This window comes from Aythya fuligula, chromosome 1 (genome assembly GCF_009819795.1).
Source record: "Aythya fuligula isolate bAytFul2 chromosome 1, bAytFul2.pri, whole genome shotgun sequence".
Taxonomy (NCBI): domain Eukaryota; kingdom Metazoa; phylum Chordata; class Aves; order Anseriformes; family Anatidae; genus Aythya; species Aythya fuligula.
Genome location: NC_045559.1, coordinates 141787599 through 141804192, shown reverse-complemented (window position 1 = coordinate 141804192; position 16594 = coordinate 141787599). Strand labels below are relative to the sequence as shown.

Below are 16594 nucleotides of genomic sequence, written 5' to 3'. Positions count from 1 at the left end.
AAAGACTTTTTTTCTTTTTTTTTTTTTCTCCTTTTTTTTTTTTTTTTTCTCCACACGATATTGTTCTGTCTACCTCAGGCAATTGTTTTCATGCTTCTGACTGACACAGCAAGGATGGCAAAGCTCTCTGCGTAGACAAGAAGTCCTGAGGGGGGAACAGAATATTCACTGCTGGTTCCGGTTGCATCTCCGTTGTCTCTCTGGGCTGGCTGCTTGCATGAGGGAGTTTGCTTTTAGAGCTGTTTTGCTGGAGATTTGGGGCAGATGTCATTTTTATTTTTCGAATTCTTTTTTTAATGTTACTTACTTAAAAAGAGCGCTGGGGTCTAGCATTTCCTGATGCTGTAGGAAATAAAAATTAGGCAAAAAAAAAAAAAAAAAAAAAGTGCTTTGAGGAAGATCAACAGATAGCCAAAGGACTGTCAATGTTTGACCATTGGGATATATTTACTGAAAGAAGACCCTTTTTGAAGGACAGACTCCATCTGAGCGACTGTGGAAATAGCCTTCTGGAAGCAAGTCTGGCAGGACTGATAAGCAGAGCTTTGAACTGAGAAATGAAGGGTACAGAGACAGAGACTTGAATAATCTCCACACGCCCGTAGAACACCAGAGGAGAAAGCCCAGGTACATGAGGATGTGCCAAAGGACAAAGAAATTTCAGTGATCAGAGTGATGGGGAATAAGAAGAAAGAAAGTGCAAAGTGTGATGCGAGCTCCTTCCAAGTCAGTAATACAATGTCAGGAGCAGGTCTTAACAAAGCTGTGGTATGGGGCACAGAAATATTTAACAACACTCTATGTACCAAAAAAGGGAAGAGCATGAACTAAGCTGACAGGGCATTAAGGAGGACAGGTATACACCGGGAGCACAACAGAATAGCAATCATGGCTGGAACACTGGTCTCGAAGCGCATGCATTATTCAGCAAGGCAGAGATAAAGGTGAAGGTGGTGGCAGAGAGCTGAGCGTTAATGATATGAAACACTGCAAAGAAGGACGTGCAGAAGGGATGGCATGCAAAAAGCAGGATTTTCTCCAGTTAGAATCACGTCAGGGGAAGAAGGCAAAAGAGAGTGTTTGGAAAGTGCAACCCCCTGGTTTGGTCTGGTTGTGGGTAAAGTCAGAAGTAATGCCATTAGAGAGAACAGTTCTGTTGGGCTAGTATGCAGAGAAATTTTTACTTTCCCAAATACAGATCGAAGAATAAGTGACACTAATCATGATAGGATCCAGATATTTCTGGATGTAGTAGTTGGGAAATTTGTTAATAAAACACTCAATGAGAAGTGATACTGTTTTAGACTTGTTTTTGGTAACCAATGATTATAGTGAAAAGGAAAAAAAAAATGTTTCAAGTGATCAGGGATTGGCATTTCCTAATAAAATGGAATTAATAAATGAGCCTGTTAAGAAGATTTAATAAAGGCAGTATTTGGTAAACTCATGGTATCGATTAGTAAAGTCAGAGTCCAGGCATTAACATGTGAAAGAGAACTGGAACTTCTGCAGGTCTGCACAACTAAAAGTTTCAGGAATCTGAAGAAGAAGCAACAGGCGAAGCTCGGTTGTATAACCACTTCAACAAAGGTACATTAGTTTATGACTTTTAAAAGAAAGGCCAGGTGCAAAACAGGGAACGGGACAAAATGTAAAAGGAAAGGACACACCAAAGTCTGTTGGAACTTTCTTGGACAGGATTTATTTAAAAATTAATCAATAAATGCGAAGTTAGGACTAATGGTACAATTAGTCCTAATTGCTCTGAGCTTAGAAGTAAGCAGAAAGACCTGTCCACACTATCCAAGGTGACTCTCATGCTACAGTGTGACCCAGCATTCAAAACAGGTAACTAAAACCCAGCGAGACAGATACAAAAGTGCTTTAACACACACACAAACACACACACAAAAAAAAAAAAAAAAAAAAAAAAAAAAAAAAAAAAAAAGAGAGAGAGAGAGAGAGAGACCTTGTGGGCAGCTCCGAGCACCCATGGGCAGGAATGCTCAATACCATCTGGAAGCACTGCAGAAATATGACTAACATGATCATGAGGAAATAAGAAGAGGCCTGGATAACTTAGCTTGTAAAGCTTAACAAAAAGTGAGGACTGAGAATAAAGAAGCTCACCACAACACATTAAGGTTGCAAATCAGAAGATATTTCCTAGCATTGGAGTCACCAGTCTTGCTGGGGGGAACAGCGAGCACCAAGAATCTGATGGCATTTCAGATTGAGTCTGATATGTTGGTGAAAGCAAATCTATGACACTGTTTGACATAAGAGGAGGTCTTGCTAGTCAAAGAAGTCCCTTCCAGTCTTGTGGTTCTAACTATAGCTGAATATCTGAGGGAGGGAGTAAAGGGAAAGATATGTGTGATGAGAGAAGGCCTCCTTCAGTGTTTGATAGATCTTTTAGCTGTTTCTCAAATCCAAACTTTTGCTGGTTTGACAAACTTAGATTGAAACAGAAAGACACAAATCTTGTAAAAAGCTTTTTGAGTTTGCTTAGTATTCGGTAACTTGAATGGTGAAAGAGGAAGAAAATAGGTTTTCATGTAAAATTTAACACATTCTTTTCCTCAGCCATTCCTGAATACTCAGCTAAACTTTTCCATTTGAAATATAAGCCCCATTCATTGCCTGCCTGCCAGCCAAACAACAAAAGAGAAAACAAAGTGACCTAGGACATTTGTTTAACACTATCTCATATGAATGCAGTGATGCTTTCTCCCAGTCTGAGGCTAAATCTACTTGCAGAGAGCTAAGGGCTGGGGGCATCCTCCTATGAGAGGCAATGGGAAATTCCTTTTTGGATTCACTGGGATAATATGTATGGAGTTCTTACAGCTGCTCAGGTGGCTATTTTCTCCTCTGTCTACAGGGCTCATCTACTCCTGCTGCTTCTCCAGAAAGGTCCTTGGATTGAAGTTTTCAATGAAGGTGGCAGGCCACCCTGAGATATATTCTGAAGAAACTGGTGCTTGAATTCTGCTGTTTCAGAAGGCCATTCTCAGCATCACCATGCTCTTCTCTTGAGGCACACTCAACTTCTGCCATGGCTCTGTCAACTGGCTCATTTCCAGCCCAGTGCAGCAGGCTGTCTCGGGCTGCTGACCTCCCAGATTTGGTGTTATTGATCCCACCACCAGCTGACACATGAAACCTTGGAGCAAAATAGGCTTTGGAGTATAAACGTCTCTTCCACCACAGCCCAGCCCAGCAGCTCCCTTGCCTTCATAGCTTCCCAAACCATGAGGTCTCACTAACTGGGTAAAGAGAGAAAAATCTGAGAGTTTATTATAGTGTAAATTTAGCTCTGTACAATCTGTGTGTGCTAGCCCTGAGTAAAGCACCCCCGTGCAACCACATGAGAAGGTATTCCTATACACAGTTCTGCCAAGTTTCAATTTGGATTTTGGAGGTCTTTGTTTTGTTTTGTTTTTATGACCAGTCTCATGCTGCTTGGCATTTCCTTTAATGCCTGGCTCCTAGACTCATGTGATTATACAGAAAATGTTTGAACAAAAGTGAGGGTCCAATTTGCCGTCTTGGAGAAAAACTAGAAGACCTCATGCCTCAGAGAAGCAGCACAAGATGGCAAGCAGTGCAGTGCCAAACTAAACCTGCACATCAATCAGCATCATCATAAATTGATCAAATGTGCTGAGGGCTGGAATCCAGTTTCCTGAGCATTGTGGCCACCAGCCACAGTATAAGTCAGCCCCATTTTTAAAAGAGAGCCCATCCAAGATATTTTGTTTGATACGGGCAAAAGACAGTCACATTTAGTAGCAACAGCTCATCTTGACTAGTCCTGAGTCCCTGAACAGCTTCTCCTTGTCTGCTGTGCCCACAGAGAGGTAGGACAGGATCCGTCTGCCCTAACTTCAGCCACCTGGTTTGTTGCTCTACAACCAAGCTAGCTGCGTGGGTTTCTACTATAATCGCCAGAGCAATGCAGACAGCTTCCAAAGGTGACACATCGCTCCCTTTAATAGGTGCCTAGGAAGGTGGGCATGAATTGCCCTCTGTCTTTCTCCACTAAATACAGAGGCTGTCCAGACTTGGCCAATGCATTACCAGTATGTGCCTAACGTCAGTGAAGATAAATCCCATCTGCAGTCAGTGCTGGATCTGATAACTCAACTGCTGAAGCCACATTTGAAATGCAGACCTTGCTTTTAGAAAAAGGTATCACAAACTTATTGGTCTCAGATGTTCTCTATTCATGGGCACTCCTAAAAGGGGGGAGGGGGGAGGAGGGATAGTAACCCCTTGATTGTGAAATTACATGATTACTAAATGAATATGATTCTCCAGCAGGCTGTTTTTAATGTCTAGGTTGTGTTTTTAATGAAGGAAAACATGTTGTATCACTGATCCATATCGCAGCGCTCATGCTGTCTGCTATCAAGACTAGGCAAGCTCTAAACACAGGATCTCAGATTTTTATTCATACCTGCAGAAATAAAACCAGAAGGTTGGTCTTTTTTAAAATCAAAATAGTCTCTGTGCAGTGTATCTGATTCAAACCATATTGCTAGCAAGGTGGAACCTTGAAATCATTAAGATTTTTCTATGGTAAAAGTTAAAGATTAGAGGGCCCTGAGGAAACAGAACACATGGGCCAAAAGTTTTAAACCCAAATATTAAAGATAGCCAGCCAAGTCAAAACATTGGCATCTACATGAAGGGGACGTGAATTACAGAGGGACCGAGCACCCACTGAGTCTGTTTATTCCCTAGCACTTCTGAAAACTACTCTGACTTTAAATGAATACCTTCATGGGGATGAAGCCACTTCATTTTTGTACAAAGGAATTCATACACTCTTTGCTTTATTAGAGGAACCCCCAAAGGGTTGGGTCCCTTGTCTTTGTCCACCAGCAAGGGAGGAACTATGAGAGCAGTCTTCGGAGCTGACAGATTTTTTTTTTATCTGAATCAGAAATAACCCACAGAGGAAAAAAAAATAAAATAAAAAAGGAGAGTCCCATCACATAATTCACCAATGGTTCAGCAAAATGATTTTGGAGGAACAGATACCTCCCACCACAGCTTAGGGACATGGTTTAGTTGGTGACATTGGTAGTAGGGTGATGGTTGGACCAGATTATCTTGAAGGTCTTTTCCAACCTTAATGATTCTGTGATTCTGTGACTTCAGCAGTTTTGGGATCAAAAGCTGGGCTAGATGGGCTGACCCTTCTGAGCGGCACAGCTGAGTTTCCACAGCTGCTCCTGCCTATGGTCCTCCTGGGGCTGCAGACAGAAATGCATTGCCTTGAGTTACCTCAAGGAGCTGTACTCACCTTTCAAGTATGAGAAAACACAACACTGAAATAATTTCAAAGCCAAAGTTTAACTTCTTTGAATGACAAAATCTTGAATTACTCCAGATTACATGGTAAAAGACAATAGGTGTCATATTTTAGGTTGAAATCCAGTCTTTATATCCCACCTGACAGAAACAAGTATCTGCTACTGCAGAGCTAAAAGTGGCTCTCCCTCACCAAAGTCAGGCGGACCTTTCCTAATCTGCAAGTTGTGACAACAAAATGTGCCATCTGCTGTCCTTCTGGCCTCACACTCCTTGTGGGGTGGTGGCATGGGGCGACTGAAGAAGCAGAGTGGGGAATCCTCCACCGAAAGGCATTGGGGCAGCCGTCCTTCCACTGCTCTTCAGCTAAGAGTGGAGGAAAAACTTTTCCTTTCTCAGTTTAAAAGATTCTCTTAGCTGAAACCCATAATTCACATTTGCCAAAGTAACCACAAGCCAGGGCTTCTCTGCTGTTCCTGTCCTTCACTGAGCAGCATGGCTTTGGACAAGGCACAAAAGATTTGTCTGTAGACACCTTCTCCACTTGCAGCGTAGTGAGCCCTGGTGCCAAACACAACATCATGAGGGATGCCAGCCTCAGGGCAAGGCACTCGAAAGCTAAGTAGTGAGACAACTAACTTTTTAGACATGCAAATCCTTCATTGGATGTATTCATAAACCTCTCTAGCCCAACTCTTCATAGGTGGTTAATGAACTGGAGTGTGACTGATTTTTTGTGCCTACTCTGAGACACCCCAGCCCAACTGTCAGAGGCTGTCTGTTTTATTGTCCATAGCCCTGAAAATACATTCTTGTTTCAGTGTAGACAGAAATTGCTCTTCCTCCCAATTAGAGAACCAGATGAGCATTCCCAGACTCAAGAATGAAAATCTATTCCTGTCTGAGGATATACACATTATGCGTTTCCAATTTCTTGCCTATAAAACCAGTTCAGTGGCAGTGCTCTACTTCGTTTTAGCCCTGTGAAGCTGGGTTTGTTTTCACAACCTGGAATAAGTGTGAGGATGTTATTTTTTAATTATTAGGCTCAGAAGATGTCAGAAGTTTACAAGGGATGGGAATTATAAATCACACTTTCACCTCTGAAAATGCGGAATCCGATACAATTTGACCATGCAGCAGAAAATTGATCAGGCAGTCATTACCAACGCCTAATTGTCTTTTTTATGTAGTGGCCCATGATGCAGCACCGTCAGAAGGGATACAGCCCTGGTCACCTTGCCCTTCAGATTCCTTCTGGTGTGTAGGATTTTTTTGCTCTATGTAATAAATAAAGAGAGAGCACCTAAAAACTCTACTTCCAGCTGTCAGGGGATTTAAGAGCTGAATTTCAGACTTTTTTTTTTTTTTTTTTTTTTTTTAGATTTTTCTGCATATTTGGCCATTCTTTTCCTCAAAAGGTGTAGGCAATCTAGGTAGATGAACCCCATTTCCAAACATCATGGTGCCCATCAAAGATGTTTTGGATTTTACAACAAAATAAAAAGGGGGTTAGAAATTAAATATTTTAGGGATTTAAGACTAAGGTCCACACTCAACAAAAGATTTAGACTTGTAACTCTTGTTTAGGCTTTTATGTCCCTACTGGAATCTGGAAGAAATTGGGACCACACAGGTGTTTGTAGCCTAAACCTTTTGTTTGCGCTGGCCTTAAATGCCTTAGCAGGGCTAAACTTAGGAGCCATTGGGTGTCAGTGGCACTCAGGTGCCTCATCATCCAAAATCTCTTTGGCAAACGTAACCCGTCCATCCAAGTCCCGTGGGATTTGCAGCATGCAGAAGTGATAGCCAAGGGCATTGGAGAACCTGGGCTGAAACATAAATAAAGTTTGAGTGGCTGATGCAAATGCACCTTTTGCTAGCCAAGGCTACACTAATATTTTATGACCTGAGACACAGACAGAAAGATTTCTGTGCTGCTTTGGACCTGCCTGCCAACGTGGAAGACGTATGTAAATACAGCAAAGCCGGTATGTGTCATTAAAGGTGTTGCTCAGACTCTGCATCTGTAGCAGTAATACAGAAGCAGAGTGAAAGTAAATGTTAAACCTGATCAAAAACCTCTACCCTGGGTTAGCAGAAACGCCTCATTGTAACACGAGGCACTTAGGGGTGGCAAGAGATGCAGAGAGGTGGCAGGTGCCTGTAGAGACTGGCTCTGACCTTATGTGAGCCCAGACCTGCCTTGGACAGTCTCTGTTACATTTTGCTGCCTCTGCCGCGGGACTGGGGTGAGCAAGCTGCTAATCTGGGCAACTCGCTTGGGGCCTCAAATTCATTTTGGGAGGTCCGCTGCCTCCCAAAATAAGCATTGCTCTGGCTGTGAACATGGGCATGGTCGCAGTGCCCTGGCAAAAGGGCCACGTCGTAATTTAACCTTCAAAATGAGCATACGCTCCAAAGCTTTGGGATCACAGAGCTCGCTGGGATGCCAAAGCAGCAGCAGAAATGGGGACCCTCACTGCCTGCAGGATGCAGCAGCCTGCTGGGGCCCTCCCAGAAGAGGGATGTCAAATATCTCAAATATGCTGGGCTGGGAGGGCTCCCTCCCACCCACCCTCTGCTCTGTTCAGCTTGGGATTTATTCATTCCTCTTTTCCCTCCGTTATCCCGCCCCCCCCCCCCCCCCCCCCAAAAAAAAAAAAAAAAGTACCTTTACCAACTCTTCGCATCTACAACGACACAGATAAAGGCGAATAAATTAAAAATGCGCAGGCTGGGGGTTGCTCGGGGGGGGGACAGCCCACAGTCCGGGATACAAAGCACAGCAAGGGCACCTCCCCGCTGCCCCATACCGGGGGCGAGGGGGTCCCGGGAGGAGCTGTGCCAAGCCGAGCTGTGCCGCCCCCGCTGCTCCCTGCCCTGGGCGGCGCGGCACGGCTCGGAGCGGCCTCCGCCCCCCGTTAGATGGCGCTACAGACTTTACAACCACGTGTTAAAAAAAATAAATAAATAAAAAATAGGGGAAAAATCAAAAAGAAAGAACCGCCTCATTGTCCGAAACGGGGACACCCGGCGGTGCGATGTCGCCTCCTCCTCGGGTCCCCAGGGCAAGGCGGGGGTCGGGACCCCCGGTGCCGGTGCTGCTCCAGGGGAAGTTCCCGCACCGGGTGGGACTTGGGGGGGGGGGTTTCGGGCCGGTCCCGGGATGGGGGAGCTCGGGCAGAGCCGTGTGCGCGTCCCCGTCCCTCCCCAGCATCACTTTGCCTTTCCCAAAAGCCGCTCGGGCAACCTGCGCGGCTTGCCTGGGCTTTGGGGTTTGGTGTTTCCCTCAGTTCCGTGCGTGCCCTCGCTTTTTATTTTATTTTATGGGTTTATTTTATTATTTATTTGGGACGTTCGGGACGCGGCAGTGAGGAAAAAAAATTTAAAAAATCAAGTTTCCAGGAATTCAGCCACCGCCGCGGGGAAGCTCCGGGGCGTTGCGCACCGCAGAGGGGGATCCAGGGGGGATCGGCGCCCGCCCCCCCTTATCTCTCTGTCCTCCCCTTGTCCCCCTGTCCCCCCCCTTGTCCCCCCTGCCTCGCCCGGCCCCGTCCTGCGGGTGCTGCTCGGTGAAAGCCCCGCAGGCTGCGAGGCAGCCGGTGGCCGATTTGGGCCAGCGGTGTCCCGAGTGTCCCGGTCCCCGCTGCCTTAGGATGGGGTTAGGGCCGCCGGGTGTGTATGTGGGGGGGGGGGAAGCAGAGCAAAGCCCTCCCGCCCCCCCCAACCCCCCCCCCCCCGAGCTTGGCGCTTGGCTGTGAACTTTCCGCTGGGGTAAGTTCTCCTTTAAGAAAAGGAACTGCTCCTTATGCATATTTAACGCCGGGTGTCTGCAGTGCCCAGATGACGCGGGGCTGGAGGCTCGCAGGCAGGACCTGAGTTGTAGGGGAAGTAAAGGAGCCACCCTTCACCCGCACCCTCTCGCTGGGAGCCCCTTGCTCTGAACCCATGTAAGTCGGAACCGCGGGGCTGGGGAGAGGGGGGGGCTCCCGGCAGGGCGACGAGGGGGCTCTGTGGTCTTCCCCACCACAAACCTGATAATGCGCTGGAGGGCAGGACACCCCGGAGTTTGTTATTATTTATTAGCGTCGTTTTTCTTATTTTCCTGGGGGCGCGGAGCCGAGCTCAGGCGGGAGGAGCCCCCCGGAGCATCCCCCCGGGGCCGAGAGTGCGGGATGAGGCCGGGCAGCCTCCCCCCGCTGGCCATGTGCGCTCCTGGAGCCGTCCGAAATGCCAAAATTGTAGGGGGAGGTCAGCCGGGAGCTCTTCCCCCGCAGATCGAGTGGGATGGAGAAAAACTTTAGGTGCTGCGCTCTCGGCGGTTTCCTGCCTTTTAAAGTGAACTTGATCGAGTGCGTCGCTCCCAACGCCGTTCAGTTGCTGTGCCTTCAAATTAAGTTGCTTTCTCGGTCCTCACTGGGAAAAGCAGACATGTGTCCTCAATTGTATAGTATTAAAAAAAAAAAAAAAATAAAAAATCTACTAGGTACTTTATGATTCCATCTGGAGAAATTAAAAGCCCAGAGCTGTAATGTTTATTCTTACATAGTTTACAAAAAAAAAAAAAAAAAAAAAAGGGAGGGGGGGAAATGTGTGAGACACATGTCTCCAAATATAACCAAAGTGCTTTCCCTTCTGGTTAAAAAGTTGCATGCGAATGTTTTCGTTTTAGCACTCCCTGCCACCTGTACTTCGCAGGGAAACTTTTCCTGGCGTTAGCGGCGGAGCACCAATAGTCCTTATTAATGGATTAATTATTATTATGGCTGCTGAATTGACTTAAAGTGCTTCGGAGGCCAAACTAATCCATGTTAATCAGTTACAATTAATTGTGTTTCAGCTGCTGTTTTAAACACAGTTTCCCAGAGAGGGGAGAGGAGGCTGCTCGTAGAGGGGGGGATGCTCCTGGGTGCCCCCCCTGCCCCCGGGGGTCTCTGAGACCCTCTCAGCCCATGCCCGGTGCCCGCATAGGGGTGCGGGAAGGTGCGGGGGCAGCTTTGGTGCCAGGCTCCGGGTGCCGAAATCCTCTCAGAGCAGGGGGTGCGGAGCGAGGGGCACCTCCCGGAGGAGATTTCCCCCCCCCTCCCCAAGAGCTCGTATTGTGTAGAGGGCAGCAGAGGTGGGGGCTTGTCGTGCTCTGTTTGCTTGGCCGCTTCGGCCCGGGGCTTTTGCTTTGTCCGCGGAGAAAAGGAGGCAGCGGTGGGCAGGAGAGTCAAGGGAGGGGGGAGAGGAGGGAGGAAAAAAAAAAATCCCACAGGGGACAGCGGCGGCTGGGCTGGCCCAGCCGGGCAGGGAGCGAGCCGGGCCGGCTGGTGGCAGAGTTGGGCAAAGTTTGGGAAAGCCCCCCCGGGGGTAGGGGGGCACGCACCCGTTGCCTGCGCCCCGGGGGAACCGGCAGGTGGGGGGGCTGCCCCTCTGCTGCCAGGGAACGGGTTTTTCCCTAGGAATAATGCTCCCCCACCTCCAAGCTCCCTACCAAACTTTGGGACGGGGAAAGGAGGAGGGATGGAAAGGGGCCGGGGGTACCCGGGGGGCAGAGCCCGTCCAGGGGGACACGAGGGGTCACCAAGGCCAGCTCGCACCCCCTAAAGCAAAATCTGCCCCCCTTCCAGCCCTAGCCTTCAATACGATTATTTTTTATTATTATTATATTTCTTTTATGGGAGTCCACAAAGTGAGAAACTACACTCCTCCCATCCTCTCTGAATTTAGGTTGTTGGGATTTTTTTTTTCAGTTTGATTTTTTTTTTTTCCATCTCCCACTCCGGTTCTTTCTCAAGGATTCGCCCTCTTCTTTTTTTTTTTTTTTTTTTTTTTTTTTTTAATTATTTTTTTTTTCCCCATCCCATTGACTCTGCTCAGCTTTTGCATAACACGGGCAAGCAAAGCACCAGCCGGCCCTCCCCTTCTACATGCAGACGGACCTTTCCTGGAGAGCAGCAGACCAAAGAAGCAAAACAACTTCTACCTGCAAGGTAGAAGAACAGTGTGCACCGCCAGCCCCCACAGCTGTAATTGTAATAACTTGGAAATGTGGGGAGGGGATGCATTTCTCCCGGGGGAAGGGGACAGACAAGGTGGCAACGGGCGGCCGGGTGGGCAGGGCACCTCTCCCCTGCTCGTCACGCGTGGAATCGTTTTGTCCAGCTGGAGCAGCTCTTGGTCTTCTCCCAGGGGTGCAGGAAGCACAAAAGGAGGCTGCTTTTGATGTGGCACGCGTCCTAAGCAACTTTCTCCCTCTCCCTCCCTATTTTTATTTCTTTCTTTCGGCTGCGGGGACGTTGGCGCCCGGGGAAAAGAAAAAAAAAAAAAAAAAAAAAAAAAGAAAAACACCCTTTTGCGTTTGTGCAGGCACTTTGTCGTCGGGGCAGCACACCCGCATTAGATTATCGCCGGGGAATTTATTTGCATGCAGCTGCAAAGCCGCAACCCGGCTGCTGACCGCTGCGCATAAAGGGCTGCCGGGGCCGGCCCCTGCCCCACCGCCGCGGCTCCCAGCGGGAGGGGGGCAGGATCCGGACCCCCCCCCCTCGCCTCGCCCCGTGCTTTTTTTTTTTTTTTTTTTACTCCCGGCACAGCCCCGAGGGGTCCCGAGGCTGCAGGTGCGTGCGCCCCAAGGCCAAAAGGGGCGCTCGGCGGCCTTTTTGGAGAGCACCCCGAGAAAAGCTCCCCCGACGCGTGCATCCCAGGGAAAAGGGCTGGGGGCGAGTCCCCAGCATCTCCAAGGGCTTTTTTTTTTTTTTTTTTTCGGTGCTTTGAAACCTCCAGTCGTCCTGCTGGTCGTTTTTCCCCCTTGTCCCCTCTCTGAAGCCCAGGCAAGCAAGCTGGTAACCTTTGAAGCAAGGACTTTAGGCTCTGACCACCTCCGCTATCCCCAGACCCCTTCCCCACGCGTGGCGAGCGTGGGTTTGGCAGCACCCAGCATCTCCGCGGCTCTCCTCGGGCCTCCATCCACCTAGGTCCAACCTAGACCACCGGGCTAGGTCGCCAGGTCTCCTTCACCTCCTCCTAGAGAGCCAGGAGGTCCCCCGGCCTCGGACCCCAAGGGGGGGAAAAAAGCCCCGAGAGGGGCCGGGGGTTCCCTTCTCTGCGTTGCAGGATGGGGTTAGGGGAGCCCCCTCTCCGTCCCCCTGCCCCGACCACAAGCATGGGGCTGCAGGGATGGAGACCCCACTGTCACAGCCCGCTCCTCCCCAGCCTCCCACGGCGCTGCGTGGGGATCTCCTTCTGCCACGCGGGGCGTGGGGTGAGGCGGGGAGGGGGAGCCTGTCGGTCTGTCCTTCTGCTCCCTGCAAAAGGAGCAGGACGCGGGTTTTGGCGGCCGGGAGGCAGCCCCCGGGGCTCGTCCCGTCCCCGCGTGGGAGCTGCGTGGAGCCCCCCGCGTGGGGCGGCCGCGGCGAGCCCCGGGAGCTGGAGCCGTGGGCGCTGCCAGGGGAGCAGAGAGCAGAGAAATGGGAGCAGGAGTGAGGGAGCGAAGGCTTTTGGCAGCCTCCGTGCGGAGCGGGGTGCGTGGGCAGCTCTGCGGAGGGTGCTTGGGTTTGGGACAGCGGCCGGAGGGGATCGCTCCTTCCCGGGAGATGCTTCCCTATAGGGGCGTCGGGATGCAGCTCGGGGCCGAGGAACAAAGCGGGCATCTCCCGTCAAGGTGACTGACTGGTCCCCTTCCTTTGTTCCTGCCATTGTTAATGACGGGGCTCGCTCAGCTCCGGCCTCGGCCCTGCTCTAGGCGGCGTTAACATCGCCTTGGCAGGGCAATTGAAAACCCCAAACCGAACCCCACCGCGACATCGAGGGCGTCAAACCCAAGCCTAGCTCTTCAGGTAAAAGCCGCCTCTTCTGGGCCGCTGAGGGTGATGCTGTCATCTCGCCTGGGAGCCACAGAAATCCACCTACCATTCATAAGATTAGGCACATCCATATCCATCGGTAACACCTAAGGGAGACGCTAACCCCATCCCTTAGCCCAAAAGAGCATCATTTTCAAACGTTCACTGCTAGAGCACAAGGGAGCTCTCACCATCAAAAATAAATAAATAAAAAAGGAAAAAAAAAAAAAAAAAAAAAAAAAAAACGAACAAAATAATTCTTTTAATTACGATCATCTAAACGTAGCAGATAACCTGAGTGTTTATTGACTCATTTTCTTCTTCTCGAGGTAGCGGATGGTATTTAAAGTTCAACATTTCACACAGCTCCTTGTTTAGTTTAATTTCCCCGACAATCTAGGCGATTTCGGCAAACTGAGTTAAGAATTTTTGTACACATTTGGGTATGGATCTGCATAAAATAGAGAAGGCAGCAGAACTGGAGAGCAGATAATTTATTATTTTAGGACGAGAAGGAAATGTATGTTTGCATGTGTGTGGGGGTGTGCGAGAGAGAGAGGGAGGGAGGGAGAAACAAATGGAGAGCCTTGCACCTTACATTTGGTCTGTGGCTTTAGTGTGGTCTCTGCAACAAACATCTATTAGATTTCTTTGAGAAATGTCCCACTCGGGCAGATGGGCCCCTGTTTTGAATGAGAGATCTAGAAGATGAAAGAAATGTATGTTTCTCCAGCACAATTCTTCACCAAGCCATTTTTTCCCTCCTTTTAGAAAGATTAGTTTCAGCTCTGCTTTCCTGGGCCCATTTTCTGTCGGGGCAGGGATATAATAATGATCAATGCCCAGCAGTTCTCATTTCTTTTGTACTTGGTAAATATTCGGGATGCCTTGGACTTGGCAGGGAGGTGGAGAGGTGGACCCAAACTCAACCTCTGGTGTCCCCGTCCTCTGGCTCTCACCTGCAGCCACACAGAGGGGGAAAACCCCAAGGAAACAAAGAAAAACAGCCGAAAGAAACCCCAATCTGAAGCCTCCTACCACCAGGCAATTGCTTTTGGTATTTCAGCCTCGTGCTGGGTGAAGTGCTCTACTAGGCTTTACGCGAGTAGCCCCAAGTGTACAGCAATAGTGCTCCAGTTGGAAATGGAGCCTGGAGTTGTTGAGCAAACAGCCCCTGCTCGGCTGTAGCGCGCGCTCAATGCTCTACAGTCAGCTCGATGGAGCGCTGGCAGGGAAGCATCACCAAGCACTTCCAAAACTAATAACAAAAAGGTTACTATATATAAAACGTTTCTACATCCCACACTGCCTCAAGTTGTTTAAATTTCGGTTTTCTGCACATAAATATAGCAGCCATGCGGTTCCCCATTAGCCAAGCCCCTGCTTTTTTAAATCAATTCATTTCAATTTGAAAGGATGGCCCCGGACACAAGACAGTCAACAATCCTTTGGCTTTCTACACTCAACATGGACCTGGGAAAGAAATAGCGTCTGTCTTTGTCATTTCACACGCCTATCGCGGTGCCTTGACGTTGGGTTTAAGAGCAGGCCTACTCCCGACAAGGGCAGCAATCGCCAGCTGTTTTCCCCTTTCTAATCCATTTCTCCTCATCTCATTTTAGGCTCCCTCTGAGGAAAGACCAATTCTGCTGGCACCCCGTGTCTGGACTTTGGCGGGCATGGCACAACAGCTGGATCCGAAAGCACCATCCCCATAGATAGAAATCCTCTTCTGCACTACGCGACTTGCAAGGAAAGCAACAAGGGGACACGTGGAGAGCCCAAACGTCTGGCATCGAGGAGCCGAGATCCACCTCGCACTGCCCTGAAGGAAAGTTTGTTCCCAAACTGATTACGTTGTGGTGTTCAGTGCTGTTGTCAAATCGGTTTGAACCATCCCAAGTGTAAAATAAAGATCTCTGCTCGGGTACGCCCGTCGTGCCAGTGAGCGTGTCTTGCTAACCCTCTTCTGTTTGCCTTGAAGGTATCGAGCTGATGTAGCGCTGTCTTTTCACCCCACCAACATGCGCAATAGGAACAATTCAGGAAAGTTATGTTTAGCTTTTTTTTTTTTTTTTTTTTCCCCCTTGCAGCTGAAGAAATGCAAGCTATCAGAAACAAGCCTATGTTTGAAGGTACAGTTTTCAACACGTGAGTGGGAAACATATGTACTGGCACAATCCTGCTGCTCTGCAAGGGCTGCGTTCGGATTTTGGCTTTTAATCTCAACTCTGTTAGGGAGAGGGAGAGATGCAGAATGGAAGGGAACATGATTATTTGTGCTGTAGCTTTGTGATAGTCATCCTATAACCGTTGGGAAGAGAAGCAAAACACTCTGCTAGAGCTCTGGGTGAGCCTGAGATTCAGGGGGACTCGAGTCTTCACAGGTTCTCACTTCACTGCCTTTCTTCCCTCGGTGTTTGTTATATGGGGTTCTTTTTTTGTCTGCTGTTCTACGTTTTAAAGTGAGTAGAGGCTAAACCCTGCTGAGAGAGCGAGCTCCCTCCCTCCATCACAAACTCACGTTTGAAAACGTCTACCCCCCTTGACCACCCCCCTTCAAGCCATCCTCCCCCTTTCAGGGGAGAAAAGAAAACCTCAAAAGAGAGTGAGAGAGAAGGGGGTTGGGAGGGAAAAGGGAGGGGGACCCCCTGATTCCTCAGTGACCTGCACCGCTCGGACAGCCCTCTGAGTTCCCCTTCCCCTCCTGTGGACAAACCCCATCAGAAAAACACATGCCCGGACCCAAGCAACTTTTAATGTGGTTTGGGTTTCTTACAATTCAGTTTGTGTTTTAGTACTTCCAAGGGGGGGAAAAATAAAGGTGGGGATGGGGAGGGGAAGGGAGGAAGTTAGGATTTAGCCTTTTGCTGCTGAAAAAGCACCATAAAATAAAAAAAAAACATAGCCAAGAAGAAACTAAGCGAGCCTGTCCCACAGCCAGCCTTCCCTATGAGGGAGCTGAAGGCACACACAATAGCACACAAAAACCAGCAGCTCCAACTCTTAATACCAGCACCCTGCACTCACTGCCATGCCGAAACGCCCTGGCCTGCTCTTGGTGGTGCCCTTCAGAGCGGCCACCTTCTGTCCCGCTCTGTGGCCCCCGTCCCCCCTGCCTGGGGACTCGAGACTTGGCAGGAAAGTTTCTGCGCTGCTGCAGGCGTATATACACACACAGGGATCTATGTTATCCACACACATGCACACACAGCTTTATATATAGCTACGCATGTAGGTGTAGAGTCTATGTTTAAATACTCCTATATATACACACACAGTCCTCCTAGGATGAGGTCATTCCACAAGATCTGGCTGCATCGAACGCCAAGATCTTATCTCCGCCGATCTAAGAGCAACACAGACGACACGCTAGCAGAAGTGGAAAGAAATTTGGGAGACAAACATTCAACAAGGTGTCCCTGGAGGCCCCTCTGCCGCCC

At 49.0% G+C, this 16594-nt stretch overlaps 1 long non-coding RNA gene across 1 annotated transcript; it reads left to right on the top strand.

The window, feature by feature from the left end:
* The first annotated feature begins 9187 nt into the window (after positions 1-9187).
* On the top strand, positions 9188-15081 carry LOC116501812. The gene is made up of 2 exons (XR_004254519.1): positions 9188-9275; positions 14774-15081. It is a non-coding gene; the product is annotated as an uncharacterized LOC116501812 (long non-coding RNA).
* The last annotated feature ends 1513 nt before the right edge of the window (positions 15082-16594 follow it).